The following is a 27,630-nucleotide window of genomic DNA, read 5'->3' as shown; positions in this document are numbered from 1 at the left end:
GATGGATGAGTGGTCTGCAAGTAGCACTGTGTACTGGAGACATTTGACAATCTGCCCGACTCACTCATCTGTACATTTTTTTTAAAAGATTTTATTTATTTATTCATGATATATATATAGAGAGGCAGAGACACAGGCAGAGGGAGATGCAGGCAGAGGGAGATGCAGGCGGAGGGAGATGCAGGCTCCAGGCTGGGAGCCCGATGCGGGACTTGATCCCGGGTCTCCAGGATCGTACCCTGGGCCAAAGGCAGGCGCCAAACTACTGAGCCACCCAGGGATCCCCACTCATCTGTACATTAACATTAGAAGCCCCTTCCAGACTCTAACTGTTGCTTTTGTGTGGTCTTATTACTGTGTCACAAATATTGTCATGAATGGGACACCTGGGTGGCTGAAATGGTTAAACGTCTGACTCTTGATTTCAGCTCAGTCATGATCTCAGGGTTGTGAGATCGAGCCCTGCATTGTGCTCTGCGCTTGTTGAGGAGTCTGCTTGAGATTCTCTCTATCTACCCCTCTCCCTATTCATGTTCTCTCTCTTTCTAATAAATAAAATATTTAAAATAATATTGTCATGATTATCAAATAAAACTTCAATTTCCTAGACTGGTTTTCAAGGACTTCCTAGACTAGCCTAACTGTAATTTACCCCACCTTATATTCAGATTTTTGTTTGCTTACTTATGGGTATAAAGTCCCTGTTCCAGTCCAGTGTATTTCATGTGATTCATCTACTTAATTGGAACTTGGTTTCTACCACACTACTTCCTGCTTCCAGCTCTCATAACAAGCCACAGACTTTATTATGTTTTGTTTGCCCACCTTTCTCCTGTCATTCCCTCTGTGCACTCTAGCAGGTATGGCTCTGCTTCTCTAGTTGTTTAAAGTCATTTTGCTGCATCCTTGCAGGTGGACACTTTGTATGAACACTTCACTGGTCCCCCAGCCTGGAAGAGTGTCCCCTCAAACTCCTTTATTGCTTCATTTTTACTTCTTTTCTGACACATCAATTTCTACTTGTATTATTGTTATTTTTGTCTCCTCTCCCTTGAGGGCAGAGCAGGTGATGGATTCCCTGTCATGCTTGGGACTAGTCCTGTATATTCTATTCTTATTTCTCCATTTGTATTGCACATATTTATAAACAGATCCTGCTTTCTGAGAACACCAACAATAGTTTTTTTGAATATACAGAAATACCATGTATACATATAATTTAAGTACCTATAATAATGTTGTGAGGAGGACCTGAACTATGATGAATAGAATACCAAATACATTTCCACTTGTAGAGGAATAAGATCATAGTGTCTTCCTGAAAAAAATTGTTACTTCTAGTTTAAAAGAAAAATCTTACAGACTAACACAGAGAGAAATTTCGGGGAACATCAAAAGGCAAAAAGATTAATTTTTAATATTACATGATGTGTCTCGAAGGAGATAATTCAGATGTCAGTTGCACTTTTTCTTTACTAGATTGATTTATCATCATGGTGAGGAGAAGATGGGAGAAAGTGCCTGAGCTTTTCAAAGGGCTTGTTTACCCTTGCTTCGATGTCGTAAGATAAGTGGGACTTTAGGGAACTCTTTATTTGCGCTTCTAATTGTTTCCTTACATGTGTCCATAAAAATTCATTCAGAAAACTGCAGCAGATTTAAGGAGATAAAATAAGACCTCAGATGGGTGTTAGTAATACAAATAACTTAAAGCGTTTCTGCAAATTGCATGTCAGCCACAATTAACAATCTGATGTTTATTTTGGTGTGGATGGATACCCTCTGTAAGCAGTCTCTCCAACTATATCAACGATTCCTTTTATAATGTCATCGTAATCGAAGCATTTTGCCTTGCATAGACAGATGGGTGTGCGGCAAGTATTGATGACCATTTATGCTGATACAGCTTGCAGATGCCCCCTCCGCCTTGTCCTGTGAGCAATGGCTATCTCCTTGGTGGAAGGATCCACGCAAGTGTTGGAGCTTGGATCACAGTCACCATACACTAAGAATGCTGCCAGAGAGTAGCAAATTTGGCATTGCCTAATTTACATGCAGTGTAATGTGGGATGATTTTGAACAAATATTGATTGCTGAGAAGCAGATGAGCGTCATGATCACCATTCTTAGTATTTCTTTTTCTCACTTAGTATAAAAATGGTCTACCCTCTTGAGAAGACACAAGAAATAAATGAGATATGGAAATGTTGCTCTACTGTGTGAGAAGAAAGACAAATATTTTCTTTTCTGCCATAGAATGTTTTCTGGTGCTTGCAAAAATTTCTTGTGTGCTCTGTGACTCTGTGCTCATACACCATGGTAGTGCTTGCTTTGTGATAGCACTGAACTAGCACTTGTTATCAATAAAAGCAATATTTGGGGACTTATTCGGATGGATTTAAAAGCCAGTCAGTTAGGCTGTTAATTAATCTACTAGTCCTTTCCTCTTGGCCTGCCATTGCCATGATCACCATAAACTATGCCTGAACCAGCAACAGCTCTTTTCTGATGAGGTATGGCTTAATGATAATGATTTTATCTCTTCTAGGGATGTTTTTGTATGTATACTCAATCATCTTGATGGCTTTGTTTTTACTATAAACATCAAATGGCACTATATTGGGAACATTATGTAACAATTAACCACATTTTAATTTGTCTGACAATTATGGAGACATAGTACTACCACGGAAATGGACTGCTTCACAGCTATATTAACGATGCTGGGTGGGATATCTTTTCTGTGTAGGACTTATAAACAGAGATGCTGCTTCCATCAGTTAAGAGGATGTTTGGCTACAAATAATAGAAAACTCCATTACAGTATTTGAACATGTTCTGTTATTCTTAGCACATATAATGACAGGGATTTTGGTTGCCAGCTTTTTGCTACATCTCCAGAATCTGTCTGGGTCCCAGGCAGAAAGAAGGAAGTAACAAGCAGAGAGGGTGAGTCAGGAAATCATTAACTTTCCAGAATTCTCAATTCAGATCTTATTAAGCACTTAGAGATCCTTAGCTGTAGTGGAATCTGGGGAATCCTGCACTGAGTCAGATCTTGATTCTGCATTAGATGGAGAGAGGATAATGATACTAAGTCAATTAATAGTATCAGTCATACTCCTTAAATTGATTTTAAAATAAAAGAGGTGGGTGGCTCAGTGGTGAAGCATCCAATTCTTGATTTAGGTTTGGGTGATGATCTCAGGGTTATGAGATTGAGCCCCATCTGGGTCTGCAAGCTTGGTATGGAGTCTGCTTGATATTCTCTCTCTCCCTTTTCCTCTGCTCCTCCCCACCGTGCACATGCACACACACACACACACACACACTCTCTCTCTTAAATAAAAATAAATAAATAAATATTTAAAACAAAACAGTTGAATACGATTGAGAATTGCTTTTCTATGTTGTAAAATGTCCTTCTGCTGGGCTGAATATTCCTGGAGAGTGGGCTGGGTTGGGAAGAATTGGAGCGAACTAGAACACTGCAACAGATTGAATGCTTTTAGTTCCCAGGTTCCTTTGGCTTAGAAGCCAAGGAAACAGAAAAGTCCTCTGGTGACTGAAATATAATTCCTTATTTTTAATCTTCTTTCCCTTTTATGCACTCTAACCTAATCCTTGATATGGAGAAGCTTATAAAAATTGTCACTCCATTGTTCATGACCCGCCCCATGAAGACAAAAATTTTGAGAAGATAGATAATGTTTAGGTAAGAAAAACCTAGACTAGCACTTCCTTTGTGAAAAAGGAAAGAAAAAAAAATGGAAAAGGAAAGGAAAGGAGAATATGTGGATAAAAACCATGAAATGCTGGCAAATATGATCTGCCAGAAAATTGATGTTTGTAAACCTTTGCCTGGTTTTATTTTCAATATTTATGATTTTGCTAAGATTATAGAGTCCTTGACATTAAGTTATATTGTCAGTAGTTTCCAAAGAAAAGCAGGTAAGTGATTAATTGCCTTAGGCAAAAAAGTCATTCATTGGTATCTGACCAGATTCTCACAGTTAATTTTACATGCTGACAATTACATAAATTAATCCAGTAAATCCAACAAAGCCTACCAAGATTTGTGTGGATTTGTCATGAACATTAAAATGTCATCAGCATACACAATAATTTATACTGCCTACAATTAGCAGTAATCCTTCCGTCTCCTGTGAGAATCTAATAACCAGAGCTAATGGCTGTAATGCTAAAACAAACAGCAGAGGATCTGAGCAACATCTCTTCTTTGTAGCTTTTGGAAATGGTCTGGTGTCTGTAGAATATTTTCATGGTGCACATTTTCTTTTTTGGAAGAATGTCAACTGCTTATTCCTATTCCAAATCAAAGTGTTTCAATACACCATAGAACATATTGTTTCATTAGGTTGAGTTATACATCTTGTGTTCCATAAAATGATAATTAGGATTTATAAGATAAATATTTAGAATGCCCACATTTCCTAAAATAAATCCACAACTGTAATGTTGACAATATTTTAAGCCACTATTTACTAAATTACTAGTTTTGTTACTATGGCATGAGGGTAATAATAGTGATACAGCTACCACTTACAGGCTCTTACAGGCCTTTGTGTGAAATTAAAAATAAAAAAGATTTTCCAAGGTAGATGGAGCTTGTGGCATATGGGTTGGTAAGCAAAACTTGGGCTACTTTTTAGTTTCTGAGTTGCCCCCTCAGCCAGGTACCCTTGTGCAAAGCATATCCTGTATATGATGGAAATGTATCCTGATAGTAAAATTCTACTTGATGAGTATAAATGGAATACCTCTAGAAGAGATTCTTTTAGGTGCCAATACATCTGAATAATCACACTGAATAGACAATATTATGCAGCAAAAATAAATTAATTGTATGTCTATTTGCTATGTAAAACCATATGGATATTTTGATGTTAGAAAGGCTATGTAAGTCCTTTTTCTTTTTCTTTCTTTCTTTTTTTTTTTTGTAAACTGTATTATTAATTCCTTATCAGTCATAAGCTGGGAACATTCTATATACATAAGCATATTTATTATGAACAACAAGCCTTATTTTATCAATAAAGAAACCTAAGCTTAGGGAAGTGTGCAGGAAAGAGCTAACTAGCAGGCACAGGCTGCTGAAACTCTGAATATTCCCTGTCTTCAGGCTGTTGGCTCCTGAAGATGATCTCTGAGCCTTTGGAGAATCCTAACTGCTACAAGTGTCTTTGTAGGCCTGAGACCTTAGGCCACACCAGATGATTTATGCAAACAATGGTGAATGCTTGTTTTGTGTGCCTGGAGATTTGCACCACTCTGTATCGGTTTTTGACTGGGAGGCTGTGGTCTGAGTAGCTGAGGTTAGTCAAGTAGGTTTTGAATCCTCTGTGACTGATCTCCAATTAATTCTTTGGATACCAAGGCTTGGGTGAGTTTCCCTGGTTAGCAACACTTCATATATTTTGCCACACATTGTTGCTGGGAGAATTAAGTGCTGTCCTTGTGTTTCCATTGGGGAGAGGACAAATGGAAGTTTGTACCTGGTTTGTCTTGTACTACTCCCTATGCACATTTCCCTTTGCTGAGTTTAGTCAATACTCCTTTCTTATAATAAACTATATATAACAGCTTTTCTGAGCTCTGGGAGTCCTTCAGGAAATCATTGAGCCTGAGGGTATTCTTAGAGATCTCTGACACAGGCAGTTATGTGACTTGCTTTGGTTGTGCAGACAATTGTGGCAGATCAAGTTGAAAAGACACTTTTGGCTCTGAATTAAAGGTTTTGTTTGTGTTGATTATCTTTTGGAAATTCAACAGTCACACCTTTCTATGCTCTCCCTTCTGCCTTTCAGCGAGGAGTATTTCTGCAATATATAAGGTAGGTGAGAAAAAAGATACCATATTTTTATTTCTCTGACAGTGGCAGGAAAATGCACAGGCTTCAGCAAACATGAAAATTTGCAGTGACCTTCAGGCTTTTTTTCTACAAGTCACTTGTCTTTGTGGTAGAGGTGTATAAAATTATTGTTTGTGTTTTGCTGTAGTTTCTGCTACTTGCTAACTTTCTCAAAACTAATAGTAAATCTGAAACTTAGTGGTGATCTTTTTTTTTTTTTTTAATTTATTTTTTTATTGGTGTTCAATTTACTATCATACAGAATAACACCCAGTGCCCGTCACCCATTCACTCCCACCCTCCGCCCTCCTCCCCTTCTACCACCCCTAGTTCGTTTCCCAGAGTTAGCAGTCTTTATGTTCTGTCTCCCTTTCTGATATTTCCCACACATTTCTTCTCCCTTCCCTTATTTTCCCTTTCACTATTATTTATATTCCCCAAATGAATGAGAACATATAATGTTTGTCCTTCTCCGACTGACTTACTTCACTCAGCATAATACCCTCCAGTTCCATCCACGTTGAAGCAAATGGTGGGTATTTGTCATTTCTAATAGCTGAGTAATATTCCATTGTATACATAAACCACATCTTCTTTATCCATTCATCTTTCGTTGGACACCGAGGCTCCTTCCACAGTTTGGCTATCGTGGCCATTGCTGCTAGAAACATCGGGGTGCAGGTGTCCCGGCGTTTCATTGCATTTGTATCTTTGGGGTAAATCCCCAACAGTGCAATTGCTGGGTCGTAGGGCAGGTATATTTTTAACTGTTTGAGGAACCTCCACACAGTTTTCCAGAGTGGCTGCACCAGTTCACATTCCCACCAACAGTGTAAGAGGCTTCCCTTTTCTCCGCATCCTCTCCAACATTTGTTGTTTCCTGCCTTGTTAATTTTCCCCATTCTCACTGGTGTGAGGTGGTATCTCATTGTAGTTTTGATTTGTATTTCCCTGATGGCAAGTGATGCAGAGCATTTTCTCATATGCATGTTGGCCATGTCTATGTCTTCCTCTGTGAGATTTCTGTTCATGTCTTTTGCCCATTTCATGATTGGATTGTTTGTTTCTTTGGTGTTGAGTTTAATAAGTTCTTTATAGATCTTGGAAACTAGCCCTTTATCTGATATGTCATTTGCAAATATCTTCTCCCATTCTGTAGGTTGTCTTTGAGTTTTGTTGACTGTATCCTTTGCTGTGCAAAAGCTTCTTATCTTGATGAAGTCCCAATAGTTCATTTTTGCTTTTGTTTCTTTTGCCTTCGTGGATGTATCTTGCAAGAAGTTACTATGGCCGAGTTCAAAAAGGGTGTTGCCTGTGTTCTTCTCTAGGATTTTGATGGAATCTTGTCTCACATTTAGATCTTTCATCCATTTTGAGTTTATCTTTGTGTATGGTGAAAGAGAGTGGTCTAGTTTCATTCTTCTGCATGTGGATGTCCAATTTTCCCAGCACCATTTATTGAAGAGACTGTCTTTCTTTCAATGGATAGTCTTTCCTCCTTTATCGAATATTAGTTGCCCATAAAGTTCAGGGTCCACTTCTGGATTCTCTATTCTGTTCCACTGATCTATGTGTCTGTTTTTGTGCCAGTACCACACTGTCTTGATGACCACAGCTTTGTAGTACAACCTGAAATCTGGCATTGTGATGCCCCCAGATATGGTTTTCTTTTTTAAAATTCCCCTGGCTATTCGGGGTCTTTTCTGATTCCACACAAATCTTAAAATAATTTGTTCTAACTCTCTGAAGAAAGTCCATGGTATTTTGATAGGGATTGCATTAAACGTGTATATTGCCCTGGGTAACATTGACATTTTCACAATATTAATTCTGCCAATCCATGAGCATGGAATATTTTTCCATCTCTTTGTGTCTTCCTCAATTTCTTTCAGAAGTGTTCTATAGTTTTGAGGGTATAGATCCTTTACATCTTTGGTGAGGTTTATTCCTAGGTATCTTATGCTTTTGGGTGCAATTGTAAATGGGATTGACTCCTTAATTTCTCTTTCTTCAGTCTCATTGTTAGTGTATAGAAATGCCACTGACTTCTGGGCATTGATTTTGTATCCTGCCACGCTACCGAATTGCTGTATGAGTTCTAGCAATCTTGGGGTGGAGACTTTTGGGTTTTCTATGTAGAGTATCATGTCATCGGCGAAGAGGGAGAGTTTGACTTCTTCTTTGCCAATTTGAATGCCTTTAATGTCTTTTTGTTGTCTGATTGCTGAGGCTAGGACTTCCAGTACTATGTTGAATAGCACTGGTGAGAGTGGACATCCCTGTCTTGTTCCTGATCTTAGGGGAAAGGCTCCCAGTGCTTCCCCATTGAGAATGATATTTGCTGTGGGCTTTTCATAGATGGCTTTTAAGATGTCGAGGAATGTTCCCTCTATCCCTACACTCTGAAGAGTTTTGATCAGGAATGGATGCTGTATTTTGTCAAATGCTTTCTCTGCATCCAATGAGAGGATCATATGGTTCTTGGTTTTTCTCTTGCTGATATGATGAATCACATTGATTGTTTTACGGGTGTTGAACCAGCCTTGTGTCCCCGGGATAAATCCTACTTGGTCATGGTGAATAATTTTCTTAATGTACTGTTGGATCCTATTGGCCAGTATCTTGTTGAGAATTTTTGCATCCATGTTCATCAGGGATATTGGTCTGTAATTCTCCTTTTTGGCGGGGTCTTTGTCTGGCTTTGGAATTAAGGTGATGCTGGCTTCATAGAACGAATTTGGAAGTACTCCATCTCTTTCTATCTTTCCAAACAGCTTTAGGAGAATAGGTATGATTTCTTCTTTAAACGTTTGATAAAATTCTCCTGGGAAGCCATCTGGCCCTGGACTCTTGTGTCTTGGGAGGTTTTTGATGACTGCTTCAATTTCCTCCCTGGTTATTGGCCTGTTCAGGTTTTCTATTTCTTCCTGTTCCAGTTTTGGTAGTTTGTGGCTTTCCAGGAATGCGTCCATTTCTTCTAGATTGCCTAATTTATTGGCGTATAGCTGTTCATAATATGTTTTTAAAATCGTTTGTATTTCCTTGGTGTTGGTAGTGATCTCTCCTTTCTCATTCATGATTTTATTAATTTGAGTCTTCTCTCTCTTCTTTTTAATAAGGCTGGCTAATGGTTTATCTATCTTATTAATTCTTTCAAAGAACCAACTCCTGGTTCTGTTGATCTGTTCCACAGTTCTTCTGGTCTCGATTTCGTTGAGTTCTGCTCGAATCTTTATTAACTCCCTTCTTCTCTTGGGTGTAGGATCTATTTGCTGTTTTTTCTCTAGCTCCTTTATGTGTAAGGTTAGCTTTTGTATTTGAGTTCTTTCCAGTTTTTGAATGGATGCTTGTATTGCGATGTATTTCCCCCTTAGGACTGCTTTTGCTGCATCCCAAAGATTTTGAACGGTTGTATCTTCATTCTCATTAGTTTCCATGAATCTTTTTAATTCTTCCTTAATTTCCTGGTTGACCCTTTTATCTTTTAGCAGGATGGTCCTTAACCTCCATGTGTTTGAGGTCCTTCCAAACTTCTTGTTGTGATTTAGTTCTAATTTCAAGGCATTATGGTCCGAGAATATGCAGGGGACAATCCCAATCTTTTGGTATCGGTTCAGACCCGATTTGTGACCCAATATGTGGTCTATTCTGGAGAAAGTTCCATGTGCGCTTGAGAAGAATGTGTATTCAGTTGAGTTTGGATGTAAAGTTCTGTAGATATCTGTGAAATCCATCTGGTCCAGTGTATCATTTAAAGCTCTCGTTTCTTTGGAGATGTTTTGCTTAGAAGACCTATCGAGTATAGAAAGAGCTAGATTGAAGTCACCAAGTATAAGTGTATTATTATCTAAGTATTTCTTCACTTTGGTTAATAATTGATTTATATATTTGGCAGATCCCACATTCGGAGCATATATATTGAGGATTGTTAAGTCCTCTTGTTGAATAGATCCTTTAAGTATGATATAGTGTCCCTCTTCATCTCTCACTACAGTCTTTGGGGTAAATTTTAGTTTATCTGATATAAGGATGGCTACCCCTGCTTTCTTTTGAGGACCATTCGAATGGTAAATGGTTCTCTAACCTTTTATTTTCAGGCTGTAGGTGTCCTTCTGTCTAAAATGAGTCTCTTGTAGACAGCAAATAGATGGGTCCTGCTTTTTTATCCAGTCTGAAACCCTGCGCCTTTTGATGGGGTCATTAAGCCCGTTCACATTCAGAGTTACTATTGAGAGATATGAGTTTAGTGTCATCATGATATCTATTCAGTCTTTGTTTTTGTGGACTGTTCCACTGAACTTCTTCTTAAAGGGGAATTTTAAGAGTCCCCCTTAAAATTTCTTGCAGAGCTGGTTTGGAGGTCACATATTCTTTTAGTTGCTGCCTGTCTTGGAAGCTCTTTATCTCTCCTTCCATTTTGAATGAGAGCCTTGCTGGATAAAGTATTCTTGGTTGCATGTTCTTCTCATTTAGGACCCTGAATATATCCTGCCAGCCCTTTCTGGCCTGCCAGGTCTCTGTGGAGAGGTCTGCTGTTACCCTAATACTCCTCCCCATAAAAGTCAGGGATTTCTTGTCTCTTGCTGCTTTAAGGATCTTCTCCTTATCTTTGGAATTTGCAAGCTTCACAATTAAATGTCGAGGTGTTGAACGGTTTTTATTGATTTTAGGGGGGGATCTCTCTATTTCCTGGATCTGAATGCCTGTTTCCCTTCCCAGATTAGGAAAGTTTTCAGCTAGAATTTGTTCAAATACATATTCTGGCCCTCTGTCCCTTTCGGCGCCCTCGGGAACCCCAATTAAACGTAGGTTTTTCTTCCTCAGGCTGTCGTTTATTTCCCTTAATCTATCTTCATGGTCTTTTAATTGTTTGTCTCTTTTTTCCTCAGTTTCCCTCTTTGCTATCAACTTGTCTTCTATGTCACTCACTCGTTCTTCCACCTCGTTAACCCTCGTCGTTAGGACTTCTAGTTTGGATTGCATCTCATTCAATTGATTTTTAATTTCTGCCTGATTAGCTCTAAATTCTGCAGTCATGAAGTCTCTTGAGTCCTTTATGCTTTTTTCTAGAGCCACCAGTAGCTGTATAATAGTGCTTCTGAATTGGCTTTCTGACATTGAATTGTAATCCAGATTTTGTAACTCTGTGGGAGAGAGGACTGTTTCTGATTCTTTCTTTTGAGGTGAGGTTTTCCTTCTAGTCATTTTGCTCAGTGCAGAGTGGCCAAAAGCAAATTGTATTGGGAAAAAGAGAAAAAGAGAGGAGAGAAAGAAGGAAAGAAAAGAGAAAGAGAAAAAAAAAAGGGAAGAAAAGAAAAAAAACGAGAAAAAAGAAAAAAAAAAAGAAGAAAAAGAGAACGAAAAAGAAAGGAGAAAAAAAAGGGGGTGGGGGAAGGAAACAAATCAAAAAGCAAAACAAAACAAAAACAAAAACAAAAACAAAAACAAAAACAAAAACAAAAAAGAACCACCGGGGAGTATCTTCTGATTCTGTGTACTTTAAGTCCCTTGGCTTCTCCTGGAAGTTGTCAGTCTAGCTGATCTTCTGGGGGAGGGGCCTGTTGTGCTGATTTTCAGGTGTTAGCAGTTGGGGGAGGTGCTGTGCCCCTGCCTGGTGCAGGGCTCGGTGGGGGTTGTTTACCCCGTGAGGCCGCAGGAGGAACAGCCCCAGTGGCGGGGCAGCTCTGGAAACCTGGATTCAGCTCCGGCAGGAACTCCGTCTGCAGGGCCTGGAGGCTCCGGGGCGGGGCCGCTGATCTGCTCAGCTGGGGCAGGAGTGTCCTCGCTGTCCTGGGCCCTCCCGGCCTCTGCCTGTCCCGGGGGAGGCGGGATCCTGGGCTGTGTCCCGGCGCCCTGTGCTCCGGAGCCTGCGCTGGTGGATTCGCGCTCCCGGGCCGCGCAGCCCCCTCCGCGGAGCCGCCGCCCGAGCCCCTCCGAGCTGCTCCTGGAACCGCGCAGCCCCCTCCGCACGGAGCCTCTTCCTCTGCCCGAGCCCCTCCGAGCTGCTCCCGGGGCCGCGCAGCCCCCTCCGCGGAGCCGCCCCCTCCCCCCTCCACCTGCTCCGGGTCCCGCCGTGCGCGCTGCAGCCCTTAGGGAGCTCGGCGCACTCTCCTGGGCGCGCAGTTGCTCTGTTACTGTCCCCGGGAGCCCGAGGGCATCCCCGCCCTCCTGGGTCCTGCTCCAACTCCCCGCGAGCCCCTTTCCCCCGGGAAGGTCGGTGCAGCTCCTGCTCCTCCGGGACGGGGCTCTCCTGTCCTGGGGACACTCGCCCCGGCCTCAGCCCGGCTCCTCGCGGGGCCCCTCCCCCTTGGAGGCCTTTGTTTCTTTATTTCTTTTTCCCCGTCTTCCTACCTTGATAGAAGCGCGAACTCTTCTCACTGTAGCATTCCAGCTGGTCTCTCTTTAAATCTCAGGCCGAATTCATAGATTTTCAGGATAATTTGAAGGTTTTCTAGGTAGTTTGGTGGAGACAGGTGATTTGGGGACCCTACTCTTCCGCCATCTTGCTCCTCCCCCCCCCTTAGTGGTGATCTTTCCTGACATTCGTTCTTTCAGCATTTCCAATGGTTAAGTAGTCATTTATTTACCTGTATTAAATCCGTTCCTACTTGAAATACCTAGATTATATGTCTTCCTAACTGAATATTGAGAGGGTATTTGGTACCAGAAGTGGTCCTAGAAACTAAACCACAAGCAAGTATTGTAGTCACTGAGAGAATAGCAAACTAGATGAGGTTATTTGTACAACAAATCAAAATTTGTAAACAACTGGTCTAGTGTTCACCGTATAGATGTGCAGCCCTAGAAGAGTTGTAGGCAACTTTGAGGTTATGGCTGAGCTCTCCTATTTTGCTCCTCTAAGTTTTCCCACAACCATAAAAAAATGGATGGAAGACCTGAACAGACATTTCTTCCAAGAAGACATACATACAAATAGCCAGTAGGTATATGAAAAAGGTGCTTCACATTACTGATTATCAGGGAAATGCAAATTAAAACCAATGTGATATCACCTCACACCTGTTATTATAAGAAACAAAAGGTAAGTGTTGCTGAGGATGCAGAGAAAAGGAAAACCTTTTACATTGGTGGTGGGAATGTAAATTAGTACAGTCATTATGGAAAACAATGTGGAGTTTCCTCAAAAAATTAAAAATGGAACTACTGCATGATCCAACAATCCCAATACTGTGTATATATCTTAAGGAAATGAAATTGAGATCTCAAAAAGATGCCTGCATTCCCATATTCATTGCAGCATTATTCACAATAGCCAATATATGGAACAACCTAAATGTCCATCGACAGATGCATGGATAAAGAAAATGTACATACAATGGAATATTATTCAGCCTTCAGAAAAGAGAAAATCCTGCCATTTGCAAGAACACAGATGAAACTGGAGGACATTATGCTAAGTGAAATAAGCCAGACACAGAAGACAAATATTGTATAATATCATTGGTGTGTGGAATGTAAAATAGTCAAACTAATAGAAGCAGAGGGTAGAATGGTGGTTATCAGGAACTGTGGGATGAGAGAAATGGGAAATATTAGTCAAAACTTACAACATTTTGTTATACAAGATAAAAAAGTCCTGGAAATATACTGTATAGCATAATGTCCATAGTTAGCAATACTGTGTTGCTTAAAAGTTTTCTACGAGGGTAGGTATCCTATTAAATGTTATCACAATATAATAGCAACAACAATAATAATATTACTAAATGAGAGGGCAGGAGGAAACTTTTGGAGGTGATGAATAGGTTTACGGCATAGATTGTGGTGAGGGTTTCATGTGTTATGCATATCTCCAAAATTATCATGTTGTAAATACTAATTATATAAAGCTTTTTGTATGCCAAAATTTTTAAAAGGAAAGAATTTTAAAAGAACAATTATAGATGTATGCAAGGATTAAAAAAACATAAACATAATTATGAAGGAAGTGGAAGATATGTAAAATAAGCAAATGGAACTTCTAGAGTTAAAAATAAAGTATCAGGAGTTAAAAAAATCCTGGAAGAGCTTAAGAGGATACCAGACACTGCTAAACTAAAGATCAGTGAATTGGAAGACATAACAACAGAAATAAAGCAATCCAAACTGAAGCACAGAAAGCATAAAGTTAAAAAAAAATGAACGAATCCTTAGTGGCTCTAAGACAATATAAAGCAGTATAAGATATTATAATTGAAGCAGTATAAGATATTGTAATTGAATTCCAGGGATTGAGCAGAAAAAAAATATTTGAAGAAATAATACAAATTTCTTTTACAATTTTTTTTAAAGATTTATTTTTTTTGAGAGAGAGAGAGCATGCACTCAGGGGGGTGAGGCAGAGAGAGTCTCAGGAAAACTCCATGCTGAGAACAGAGCTGGACTTGGGGCTCTATGTCATGACCCTGAGATCATGACCTGAGTGGAAACTAAGATGAGATGCTCAACCAGCTGCACCCCAGGCATCCCCCAATATTTTTATATTTGATCAAAACTGTAAATCCATATGCCTAAGAAACTCAATGAACACAAACAACATTTTAAAAAAAGAGAAAAAAAGAAAACTCTCCCATAAGGTAGTACATCATAGTAAAATTTCTGGAAAAGTGATAAAAAGAAAATCTTAAAAGCACTATGGGACAGAGTAAAGAAAGATAGAAATGACCAGTCACTTTTTATTAGAAGCACACATGTCAGAAAACTAGAGTGACTTCTTTCATCTGTTGAAAGGAAAAAAATTTTTTTCTATCACAAAAATTCTTTAAAAATAGAGTTAAATTAGAACTATTTTCAGAGAAACAAACTGAGGAATTTTGTTATAGCAGGTCAACAATACAAAAACAGTTAAAGAAAATTCTCCATAAAATATATAAGAATTTTTTCTTATTTTCTAATTTTTCTAAAAAATAATTGAGATCTGCTTGGATGACTTGATTGAGTGCCCAACTCTTGATTTCAGTTCAGGTCATGATCTCAGGATAGTGAGATTGAGCCCCTCACTGGGCTCCATGCTCAGTAGGGAGTCTGCTTGCGATTCACTCTCTCCCTCTCCCTCTGCCCCTCCTCCCTGCTCTCTCTTGCTCTCAAATAAATAAATAAAATATTAAAAAAATAAAAGGTAATTGATTACTCAAGGAAAATGTATAACAATTGTATTATGATATTTATAAAGTATTTAGAAATCAAGTATGACTAAAATAGCTTAAAAATGAATGAAGGAGAATGAATCCTATATAATAATCTTAATTATAATTTTACCTAATTGACATTAGTTGAACTAACATTTTACTTAGATTGATCAAGAAAAGAAAAAATATCAATAACAGAAGTGAAATTGAAATTATCAATAACAAGTGAAATTGAAAGAGTGGTATCACTACAGATTCTATAGAATATAAAAGTACAATAAGGGAATGTTATGAACATCTTTGTGCCAATAAATTAATGAATCCACAAATTCTGTGAAAAAACACAAGTACTAAATTGTTTCAGGGAGTAGAAAACCAAAAATAATCCTATATCTATTAAAAATTGAATTAATAGTTAAAATATTTTCCACAAAGAAAACTCAAGACTTAAGTGGCCTTGAGGGAAATTCTGTCAAACTTTTGGAGAAGAAATAAACAAATTTTGCATTATTTTTTTTCAGAATATAAAAGAGGAAACACCTCCCAGTTTACTTTATGACCCCAATATTTATCTGGTACAAAACAAAACAAGTATATCATAAAAAATAAAATTAAGGATAAGTATCTCCTATAAATATAGATACAGAAATGCCCAGCAAAATAATAGGCAAATCAAATCCAGCAATATAACGGAGTTAATAGTAAGACATGACCAATTAGAATTTATCTCAGGAAAGCAATGGCTTACAACAAATGAATCAATGTAATTCACCATATTAACATAGTAAAGGAGAAAACACATATGATCATCTTGATGGATGCAGAGAAGTAATTTGACGGAGTTTCACCTTCATACATCATAAAGTACCATCAACTAAGGAACTACTGGGGACTTCCTCAAATGGATAAAGCAAATCTATGGAAACCTACATCTAACATAATGCTTAACAGTAAAAGACTGAATGCTTTCCCACTGATAAACAGGAACATGTCAAGGAGGTCTACTCTTGCCATCACTTTTATACAATGTAGTAGGGGATCTGGCCAGTGTATTGAAATTAGAAAAAAATAATCAAAACCATATAGATTGGAAAGGACTAAGCTTTTTCATATTCATAGAAGACATAATAATGAATTAGAAAACTTAAAAATATCCATTGGAAAGCTGCTAGAGTGATTATATGAACTTAACAAGCTCTCAATCCAATCTCTATCAAAATCTCAGTGGCCTTTTTTTGTGGAAATGGAAAAGCTGATGCTAAAGTTTGTATGGAATTGCAAGACCTCAAATGGCTTTTTGTGTGTGTGTGTGTATAATCTGACTCAAAAATACCTTGGTTCTCTCGTCCCACATCATTGTCATAATGGTCTACTGCATTAATGACATCATTCTGATTAGATCTGGAAAAGAGGAAATAGGAAATAAATATCTCAGAAATTCATAAAATTTCAAGGAGACTGCACATGGTTGAAGGCTCTAGAGTTAGTTTTAGTAGTCTGAGAATATTGATGTGTCCCATTCAAAGTGAAAGACAAATTGTTGCATCTGTGTCCTCCTACGAGAAAAAAAAAAAAGACTACCCTTTGGATTCAGGAAGTAAAATATACAATGTCTGAATAACCACTTTTTAAAAGATTTATTTATTTATTTTAGAAAGAGTGAGAGAGCAGGGGGGAGGGTTAGAGGGAGAGAGAGAGGGAGAATCCTAAGCAGACTTCCTGCTAAGTGAGGAGCCTGACATGGGGCTGGATCCCATGACCTTGAGATCATGACCTGAGCCAAAATCAAGAGTTGGACACTTAACCGACTGAGCCACCGAGTAGGTACCCCTGAATAACCACTTTTTGAGTGACTCATAAGGGTGCTGGTTTTGAGTGGGGCCAATAGCAAAAGAAGGCTTTAGGAATGCTTCAGGGTAGTATGTGAGCTGCTCTACCACTTTAGCTTGTGACCTTGTGGATCCAATTGTGTTAAAGTGCCTGCAGCAGTTATGTATGCTCTATGGGAGCCTTTGCAGTTCCCAGGACAATTGCATCGCAGCTCCTTAAGGTTTTGAAGCAAAGCTATACCCTTCTCACAAATGATAATTCTCTTTTTGAGACAAATCTTGGTTTGATATTGGGCCTTGACCATACAACAACAAGTAACATGTAACCAAAGCTCCCTGTTATAAGCTGGATGTTACCTGAACCACCAAGCAATAACAGGATAAGCAACAACATTCTCTCATCAGGTGAAAGTTCATTTATGTCATGTCAGGCTCTAGCAGCCCTAAAGACACTTGAGTGTCAAGAGCAAGTGCTTCAACTCTCCATAGAATTTAGTGCTATTGCCTTGATATCTCTCACTCAACCCAAATCCGTGCCTCATGGGGTGAGTCCTAACTTAGGAAGAAAAAATTCAGGCCTGGTTTGTAGGTGGCTTTGCATAATATGGAAGCAGCAGCCAGAATTCAATGTTTAGCATTACAGTCTAATTTAGGCATGGTTCAGAAGGACAATGGGGAATGAAAATCCTCCCAGTGGACAGAATATCAAGCAGTATATATTGTTATCCTATTTGTCTATAAAGAGATATGGACAGAAGAAAAGATCTACATGGATTCAAGTTTAAAGCTAACAGTTTGGGGGATCCCTGGGTGGCTCAGCAGTTTAGCGCCTGCCTTCGGCCCAGGGCATGATCCTGGAGTCCCGGGATTGAGTCCCACATCGGGCTCCCTGCATGGAGCCTTCTTCTCCCTCTGCCTGTGTCTCTCTGCCTCTCTCTCTCTCTCTCTCTCTCTCTGTGTCTCTCATTAATAAATAAATAAAATCTTAAAAAAAAAAGAAAATAAATAAAGCTAACAGTTTATCTAAATATCAAGGGCCTGGAAACAACACATTTGGGAAATCAGTGATTAGGAGGCATGGGAAAGAGATACATTGCTGGAAATTTGGAATGTATGCAGAATGTTGAGGATATTTGTGACTCACATGAAGGCTCACCAAAGCACATCCACTATAGTGGACTTTTAGTAATCAGGTGAAGGAGATGACCTTCTTCGTAGATCAGTAAGATTCTTTTCCTTTTCAATGCTAGTGCTTGCTTGATGGGATCAAGAATAAAGTGTACATAATGATGTGGAAGGAGATTATGCATGCTCAAAGTAGAGATTCTTCTCACTGAGACTGATCTAGCCACTTGAACTGCTAAATGCACATAGCATGTCAATAGCCAGAAACCAACGTTAAGTCCCAGATATGACACACATTCCATCAGAACTGGCTGGCTCATCTTTCATCATTGAGGAATGCATGATTTATCCTCATTGAAATTTCGTAGCGTCTACAATGCTTTTGGTAATATCATGCATGGAGATGAGGTACTTACATTCAACCAGTGACTAATGTATGATTCAGTTTTCCCCATGGCCAGAACACATGGAATTGGGAATCAAGGTGTGTAAGTAAGAGTGCCTCCATTCACTATTATTTCTTATAACTTACATACCAAATTTATCTTCCCATTGCTGCATATTTGGATTGTGTTGGTTGAGAAATTTTTAGTTCCCAGGGGAGAAATGTTTCCCGTGGGGAACACAACATTGGTTCCACTGACCTGGAATTATAAATTTCCCTAGGCACTTTAGGATCCTTAAGCAATCAACTAACAGGCAAAAAAGGTTGTCACAACATTGACTTGATAGCAGACTTTGATAAAGAGTAGTATGTTGGGTATTCCCGACTAAGTGCTTCAGCTGTTCTGGGTTTTAAAATCATAACATGACCTAAACCTTTACTCCTGAAGTATAGGAGTAAAAATTATACAAGAACAAAAAATACACAATTACATAAATATATAATTACAAAATACATTGTGCCATAAGAAGAACAGGAAATCAAATTTAGATCAGAAGATCAGAGAAAGACTCTGAAAAAGTAAAAATCTAAGATGGGATCTTGATGATATGCTTGGGAGTAGCATGGGAAGAGTAGACAAGAGAGCATTCTAGGCAGAATGAAATGCTGTGGAAAGAGTTCTCCTGAAGAATTGCATGATGACTGATGTAACTAATGTAGATGGGGCTGGAGAAGTAGGCAAATGCCAGGGCATGCATGGAGTTGTACATAATGGTAAATAGTTTGGAACTCTTTTGTTAGCTATGAGGAGACATGGAGGAGGTAAGGTAAAGGGATGACAAGAAGCAATTTACGTTTTACAAAGGTATTTATTGCTGAGGAGGAAGGCTGAATTAAAGGTGATAGAATAGATAAGAATGAAGTTGATTATGAGGTTATTGCAGTTATCCAATTAAGAGATAATACAGAGAATATGGAGAAAAAGGACAAATGGATGGATCAGCAATATATGTACAGGTGGAATAAACAAAATGTGGTGGTGGACTATGCATATGAAGAGGAAGGAATGGGTTAGGTCCTAGGCTTATGGCCTGAAAAATTGGATAAATGGAGGGATCATTTACTGAGATGTAGCAACAGGAATTCAAGCAGGTTTTCTATTGGGTTAACTTTTGGACATGTTAATTTTGATATGCTTAGTAAGATATCAAGTAGCGATACCTGGAAGATGTTTGGATCTATGAATTCTAGTCTAATTTATTGATTGTGGGTCGCACTGGGAAAAATGATTTTTGAATCCTTGAGAAGAGGTTAGCTAGAGAGACAGAAAAGGAAAAGAAGGAAAAAAAAAAAAAAGAAAAGAAAAGGAAAAGGAGGTAAGTGGACCTAGGACAGAGCCTTGTGGAATTCTAACACTGGGAAGAGGGGAAGAAGTGAGCAAAGGACAATTGGAGTGAACACTTTTGCTAATTGAATAATAACTTCTGTTTATATAACTTATCTTAGAAAATAACAGTTATATAGTACATACTATCATTAATTATTGTAGTTTTATCATATATAATTATATAATCACATATAACATACTACTGTTGATTCAGACTAATATACTGTATATGGTAAATATTTTTACCAGTATAACTATTCCTTTAAGAATTAAGCATTCTGGGCAGCCCTGGTGGCTCAGCGGTTTAGCACCTGCCTTCAGCCTGGAGCATGATCCTGGAGGCCCGAGATCGAGTCCCATGTTGAGCTCCCTGCATGGAGCCTGCTTCTCCCTCTGCCTGTGTCTCTGCCTCTCTCTCTCTCCCTCTCTCTCATGAATAAATAAATAAAATCTTAAAAAAAAAAAGAATTAAGCATTTTGATTTAGGGTCAGAAACTTGAATTCAAAGTCTCTGCCATTTAGTACCTATGTGATCTCACAAGTTGATTGACCTCTTTAAACTTCAGTTTCATTGAATGTAAAATAATTATACCAATGCCTTATCTAAGGATTAGAAGAGTTAATATGGAATATGTATAAATCATGTTCATAAATATACAACAAATACTTTAAAATGGTTTAGTTATTATTGTGCTATTTTGTTGTTACTGTTATCTTGTGGAATCTGGTGATTGGTTGCTCCAATTTCTCTTCTATTTCCAGGAATCACTCTATTGTTGTCTATTCCTCTATGTTGACATCTTTTGTCTAGACTTCAGCAATGGCAGGTTCATCATATCCCAGCTTTCTCTTTATTTTCCATACAGCAAACTTCTTAAAATCTACATTGAATCCCTTTGTTTGAACATATCAGTGACTTCCATTTTTGCTTAAACCCCTGAGAAAACTTCCATCCCATCTTCTTAATTACTCATTTACTTATGTTTCTGTCTCTCTACTCAAACTCACATGTGAACTCCATGAGGACAGGAGTCTTTTTTATGTTCAGTGCTGTATCTCCAGGTCTAGCACAATGGCTGGCACATAGTAGGAGCTTACTAAATACCTTTTGAGTATTTGAATGGCCACTGCCACCTTTTGAAGTCCCTGAAGACAAGGACTATTTGATCTAGCATATTGGCCAGCATATAGTAATACTCAACATACATCTGCTGAATGAAAAAAATGCATGAATAAATGAACGTACAATTAACCAAAAGTGATTCTCCAGCCACAGCATCTCCAATAGCTAAGACTACATCCTTTGTCACAAAATGTGAATATATTGTACATTGGAAAATTAAAAAACAATACCAGAAGTACTTAAGATCATTGTGTCAAATACATGAAATATGAAATAACCATGTCCTAAGTATGAGCTCTCTGACAACAGTGTAAATTTTAGTTCATCACTGTATTCCAGCTCCTGGCACATAATCATGTATAGAATTTTCCTCTTCAGCTGATCTGTAAGTAAGGAGGAAATATCATTATTACACTGTAACTTTAGAAACTTTAGGTTTCCTCCAAAAATGCCTTTGAACTCATTGCTTCTGAAACATTAGGAAACATTTCTGGGCCATGTATTTTCTTCCTTCTCACCTGTGACTGTCATTCAAATAATGTGATTTTTCCACAGCCTGGATAAACTGAAAAGGGGAGTTAATCAAAGAGCTCTCAGCTGGAACATTTGACTTGCTACACATATTTCTACACCTAATGGGGATTAGGTTATTTTAAAAATAAATTGCTTGTGTGAAAGGCGAGGTTCAAATTAAAAAATACACATATATAGATCTAGATTAAGTCTCATACCAGTTCATACTTCTTGACCTCTATTGGGACTAGTGTAATCCAGGTTTCTGGTTTGATTTAATAGAAGGGCAAAATCTCATGGTGAGAATTGATATGATGCCCCTCTTAGGTGTAGTTTCTTTCTTCTCAAAGCTAAGTTTAGATGTACTCTGGGATTTCTTTGACTTAAAAGGCTTGAGTGTGTTAAAACTTTATAGCTACTACTGGAATTTTAGGCTTTTCTGAGATTTAAGTCTCTGAATCTACACATCATGTTGAAGAATTTTTTCCTTGTTAAGAGAACACCTAGTCCTAGACCTCCCTATAGTGACAAGTCTGTTCTGGGTATTAATGATAATGTTTGAAAAATACAGAGTTCTGTAGATGAAATATGCTTCTTTGGTTTAAAACATTAGCGGTCCAGCTGAGTCTTTTTGGTTATAAAAATTGAATCAAATGTGTTTACCAAATAGTGCTTCCAGGGCAAATGCTACCCACATGTTTTCATATATCTAATATCCACATAACTTATTAAAATATCCTACAGTTGCAGTTGGCTGAAAATGATGCATTTGAAATTTAATAACATTTAGTTTACCAAGTACTTTATCACTGTCCTGACAGAAAAGGCCTCAAATTCTGTTTGGTAGAGCTAGCAAAAGAACTGTAGTAATAGAACTGAATCTTCTAGACAATTTAGCCCACTTATATCACTCTGTCCTCCTGGTGGAAATTGCATCCTTCCTTGGCAAATTTTTTTATTTGACTTTAAGACCAATCTATATGATAATAACCGCCCGAAATCTTCAATTTGACACACCCTTTCTGTACCTCACCTATGATCTTTTAATTTATTACTGCCGGTGTTTTCGGCATAGATTTAATGTTTTATTTCAAATGTACCACAGAAAACTGTGTTTCTTTAGACTGAAAATCAAGAATCACTGTTTTTTTTTTGATGTTGAGCAAAGCCTCATGTATGCAAACAGGGAAGCTATTAGCATCTTACAGATTACAAATTAGGCACAGCTGGAGACCCTATCAGTTTCTTCAGGCTAATACCGAGAAGCAGTAATTTACCAATGGTGCTGGACTTTGTCCATTATTGAATAGACATAAAATAAAATGTTCTAGAATCATTTTGTTCATATTCTATGTGCTACCTTTAAGATAGAGTAGGAGATTTTTATGGTCTAAAAGAACTCAACTTTTAGAGCATGAAATATTTTAGGTTAGGAGAGTCAGGCTCTATAAGGACTATTTTGATGGACATTTTGGTCACTGAATGAGGAAAAAACTTTTGAATAAGTATGAAAATAATGTAAATATACACTAAACAAGAAAATAGCTACTTAACAAAGAATTTGTCATCTTTTATGGAAGTAAGCCCGAAAGAGAAATAAAAATCTCATTTCAATTACTTGAAAGATAGCCCATAGTATATTTGCATTAGATGTTGATTTAACAAGGTCTTCTTTGGTTAACTTTTAATAAAATGTTTGTATTGTACCTATAAAATAGTTTATCTCATTGAATATTATATTTATTAAATCAATATTATATATTTATAATATATATTATTATATTATATATTTATATTATAAATATAAATATTATATATTTATTGATTTTCTCACATAATGCTTGGCACATAGTAAGCATTAAACAAAAATTCTTGAATTCATTAAGTTACATTGAAGAAAATTAATTTTTAAAGATTTTATTTATTTATTAGAGACAGAGAGAAGCAGAGACACAGGCAGAGGGAGAAGCAGGCTCCATGCAGGGAGCCCGACGTGGGACTCGATCCCGGGACTCCAGGATCACACCCTGGACTGAAGGTGGCGCTAAACCTCTAAGACACCGGGGCTGCCATGAAGAAAATTAATCTTTAATATAGAAAGATAGCACTAAGGTGTATTTGAGCTAAATGCAAACAATACATCTGGCTAGTCTGTTTATTCTAGACTACATGCTTTTGAGAACAGTATTTTGGATCCAAATGTTGCGTATTTTTTTCAATTACTTAAGTCTTATAGGTCAACTTAACACAGGCATGGAGAATGAATTTAGGAGCTTGAGTTAGAAACCCCTGGATGGTTGGCCATAGAACCTGACTTAATAGTTGTAGGAGTTGGTAAAACCTCCGGGTGGAAGACCTCTCAAAAATCTAACATACTTCCCTTTCCTGGGATTTCTCAGAGCGTCCTGCAGAACTAAAAATTCTCCTGAATGGTTCCAGAAAAAAAGGAAAAAAATTCTATATCCAAGTAAGTTTGGGGAATGCTGTCTGCTGTAGCTCTTTCCCAGCATGTCATAATGCATTTTAACATATTAAAGCTCCAAGCACCAAAAAAATGTATCTATATGTATTCAACACAACATTTCTTAAAATTACTTGACACTGGGAGCCTTTTCTCCAAGTAAATCCTTTTAATATAGTAAGGATCCGATATTCTTCTCAGCATATTTTGGACAGTTTTCTCTTAAGGTACTGTCAGTAATTTATATTAATTGTGAGAGCCAGATGAAGAAAAAGAAAACATGAAGATTTTGGACATTAGAAGAAGTCAGAAGGTGTGCCCTTCAGGGAGGAAAAGAAGCAGAACAGGAATCAATGGGGGGTGATGGAGACTTCACAATTTGTCCAGTGGTCATATGTGAATTCCTAACTATTGACAAATACCTTATGTAAATGTTAGGGATCTTTTTTGATGCAGAGGCTATTATCCATAGTGATTTATTTGAACCAAAGGGCAAAGATAGGATAGTTTAATTTGTAATTAATAGAATCTAAATGGCAACGAAAACAATAAAGAAAAATCATAAAACCACAACACTGGTAGAAGTTTTTGAAAGATTCTATTTTATTTCTATTCCATTTGGAAAGTTCTTAATTTAAAACAAAACATATCTAATTACTTTGTTGATAAATTTTCATGACTATTATGTCATTACATTCTTTATAATATCAAATCCAAATCTTATAACTTGAACCTGTTTCCTCATATCTTGCCTTTGTGTGCATATTGGCTTACTGTCACTTAATGGAATTTTGTCATCTTTTATCTGAGTCCTTTAACTAAGTCTTTCTTGTCCTCTGAAAAAAAGGATTTAAAATGTGTTCCGGAGCTAGATTTCTGCCACGGAGAAAATGGCAGCTATATCTTCTTCATTTCTGACTGGAGTGTTTTCAGAATTTCTCACACAAAACAAGCGACAAGTATGCATAAGTGTCTATTTGCTGGGAAGAGGACAAAAGAGGTTTTTAGTAATACATTTGAGAAAGAGCTGGGATTTTCTCTATATCTGGCACCTGGAAACACAAAAGCAGTTTATGTGAGTATAAGTTAGTGACTTAATAACCACCCAGGTAAATAAAGTTAGGCAGCATGTGGATTTTTCAATTCTCTTTCAAGACAAGTCTGTGGTAAAAAAAAAAAAAAAAAAAAGGGACTTTGTTGGTGTCAGGTGGTGCTTCAAGGACAGGAAAAGTGCCTTGGAAAGTAGGCGCAGGTGCTCAAAAGGGATTCTGGATGGAGACTCTGCTCCCAGAGTGCTTTTGAACACCATGAAGAATGCATTCATCCACCTTCAGTTCAATAATTAATGTCACTATTCCTACAGCTACTCTTAGAATAACAAATACAGGCAACTCGGGACTTTAAAGAGATTTCACTTAAAATGCTTCATTTTATGGCATATTTTACCCTTGATATTATTATGTGTTATAGTGACACAAAGTGGAGATAGTTTTTTCAAATTTAGGGGAATTCTTATGACCTCCACAAAAGAAGAGACAGCAGACCATTTGACAGAATACTTCATTCAATTTTTGTATAAAAGGAGAGCAAAACGTTTAAATGATTGGCATACCACTATGGAACTGAGCTCTAATTGGAAGCTAGATGATTATTTACAGTTGACATGGAAGGTGACTTTGCCTTAAGAACTCTGGGAGGCATCTTGCAGTTTGGTGCTCCCTAAGGGGACTTCAGTCCAGAATCTCACCTGAATTCTAAGGAAATTCTGAAATTGAAGCAACTTCATGGAGAAAAGAACACACACACACACACACACACACACACACACACACACACAGCTCCCCCCCTTCCTTTACTGTCCATGCATAGGCTTTGAAGAACATCCTGTTGTGTTTGCTGTCATGGAGGGGAAAGCTGTCTTCTGCTATTTTTCTTTGGAGTTCTATTTCTGCAAATCTGTGGCTCAATGATAGCTGTTTTTAACCAGCATCTTGCATGTACTTTCCTTTGCATATAAAGGATATTTTACTTTGAATGTAAAGAGTATTTAATGGCATGTGTTGGACATGATTTTTCTACCACTTGTCACATTTCTCTATCATATTATCAGATTTATTTTCCATATTTTGTACATGAAAATTAATTTTAACATTGTAATTATTTTTGTAAGCTGATTATTTATTTATCCTCCTATTCATTTGGTGCACAGGACATTAGTCTGAAAGAGGCCTTTGAGATCATGTGCTCTAAGTTCTCTTTTTTCCCCACTGTGGTAAAGTTATTTATTTGCCTCCAGATATGTGATAGCTAGTTAACTGAGTAGCAGTTAGAATATGAGCAACCTGAAATCATATGTGATCACAAACTGTTGAAATGCCTATTCTGAACTTAAACAATATCAAAATTAGCTGATTTGAATACTCAAGTAGTCTGGGTACATGTTAAGTTCTCATTCAGTATTTGTAGACTAAATGAATAAATAATAAATGTTGAATAACAGCCAATTTAAATTATGATTTTTGTGGACTTGTTTGTTTTATTTAACATTCAAAATAATCCTTGACCCATTTATTTTTTCTGCATAAATTAATAAGCTCACTTTCTGCATAAATCCATAAATTTAATCTCTTTTACATGGACACAAAGTTTTTTCTTGATTCAAAAAAAAATATTTCTCAAATGATCATTATACCTGTGCTGGTCCATTCAGCAAAACATATTCACTTGTATGTAAAGAAACCAGCTTTCTCTGAGTTGGGAGATAATATCCCTTACACATTGAAGGTGTCTATCTATGAATGGAAAAATAAAAAGTATCTCAAATGCCAGCTAGTTCTTCCTTGATATTTAAAGTGTTGTCTACGCATATATCAACCTTTTTACATCTATCTCAAAAAATGTAATAAGAAAAAACAATTTTTACTCAGAAGTTTGTGTATTTGGGGATGCCTGGGTGGCTCAACGGTTGAGCGTCTGCCTTCGGCTCAGGGTGTGATCCCGGGGTCCTGGGATCGAGTCCCTCATCAGGCACCCTGTGGGGAGCCTGCTTCTCCCTCTGCCTATGTCTCTGTCTCTTATGAATAAATAAATGAAATCTTAAAAACAAAAGTTTATGTATTTGGTTCAAAAGGGTTATAAAAGCTTTTTTGTCGTTGTTAAGCATTTATAGTCTATTTATAGCATTTATAGTCTAACACTAATATGTTAAAGTTACCAGGAGGAGACAATGACATCTGTGATTTAGACAGGCTCTTTGGTAGTTAAAAAGTAGATGATACAAAGAATGGAAAAGTTTATTTTACTTGTCTATTTGCATATGTGTCCTATATGTCCATCAGAAATGCAGCATGTATTATTTAAGTAAAATTTAGCTGAACTGATACAAGTATAAAGGCGAATCATCTATCTTTCGTTAGTGTCTTTATGAGAACATTTACACATGCAGTAATAGAGATGGATAATTAGAGGTGTATTGATTTCAATATATTTTAATGGAATGTAATCAATCTTTCAAACTTTGTATCATCTTAATTCTCAACATCTTGGTTCTAAGTATCAAGATTGTTCATTAAATAACCCTAAATAACCCACTTTTATTCCCCTTTCCTTTTAAATTTTGAAAATGCCATAATTAACTTCTTTCTCAAAATTGCATTTATTGCCTCTCAGACCCCTTCTTTATGACATACTCAGGATAATCAATTTCAAAACTGAGATGCACCATCTTGTGTTTGATTTGCTATTACTCAGTTGGTTATGAATACTATTACTGCCTTTAAGTCCTTTATGCCTTACTCTGCTGTTCTC

At 37.5% G+C, this 27,630-nt stretch overlaps 1 protein-coding gene across 3 annotated transcripts in view; it reads left to right on the top strand.

The window, feature by feature from the left end:
* Nucleotides 1-27,630, top strand: part of C20H4orf33 (chromosome 20 C4orf33 homolog) — a 312,784-nt gene that overhangs the window by 199,585 nt on the left and 85,569 nt on the right. The window contains exon 10 of one of the 3 annotated variants that reach the window (XR_012012788.1): nt 23,295-25,073. The exons of the other annotated variants lie outside the window; for them this stretch is intronic. The gene's annotated coding sequence lies outside the window, so the exon portion shown is untranslated. Of the gene's footprint in view, nt 1-23,294; nt 25,074-27,630 lie in introns of those variants that run through there. 3 annotated transcript variants of the gene reach the window in all.

Source organism: Canis lupus, chromosome 20, assembly GCF_048164855.1.
Source record: "Canis lupus baileyi chromosome 20, mCanLup2.hap1, whole genome shotgun sequence".
NCBI classification, from domain to species: Eukaryota; Metazoa; Chordata; class Mammalia; order Carnivora; family Canidae; genus Canis; species Canis lupus.
The sequence above is the reverse complement of the archived record's forward strand: the minus strand, read 5'-3'. Positions and strand labels throughout refer to the sequence as shown.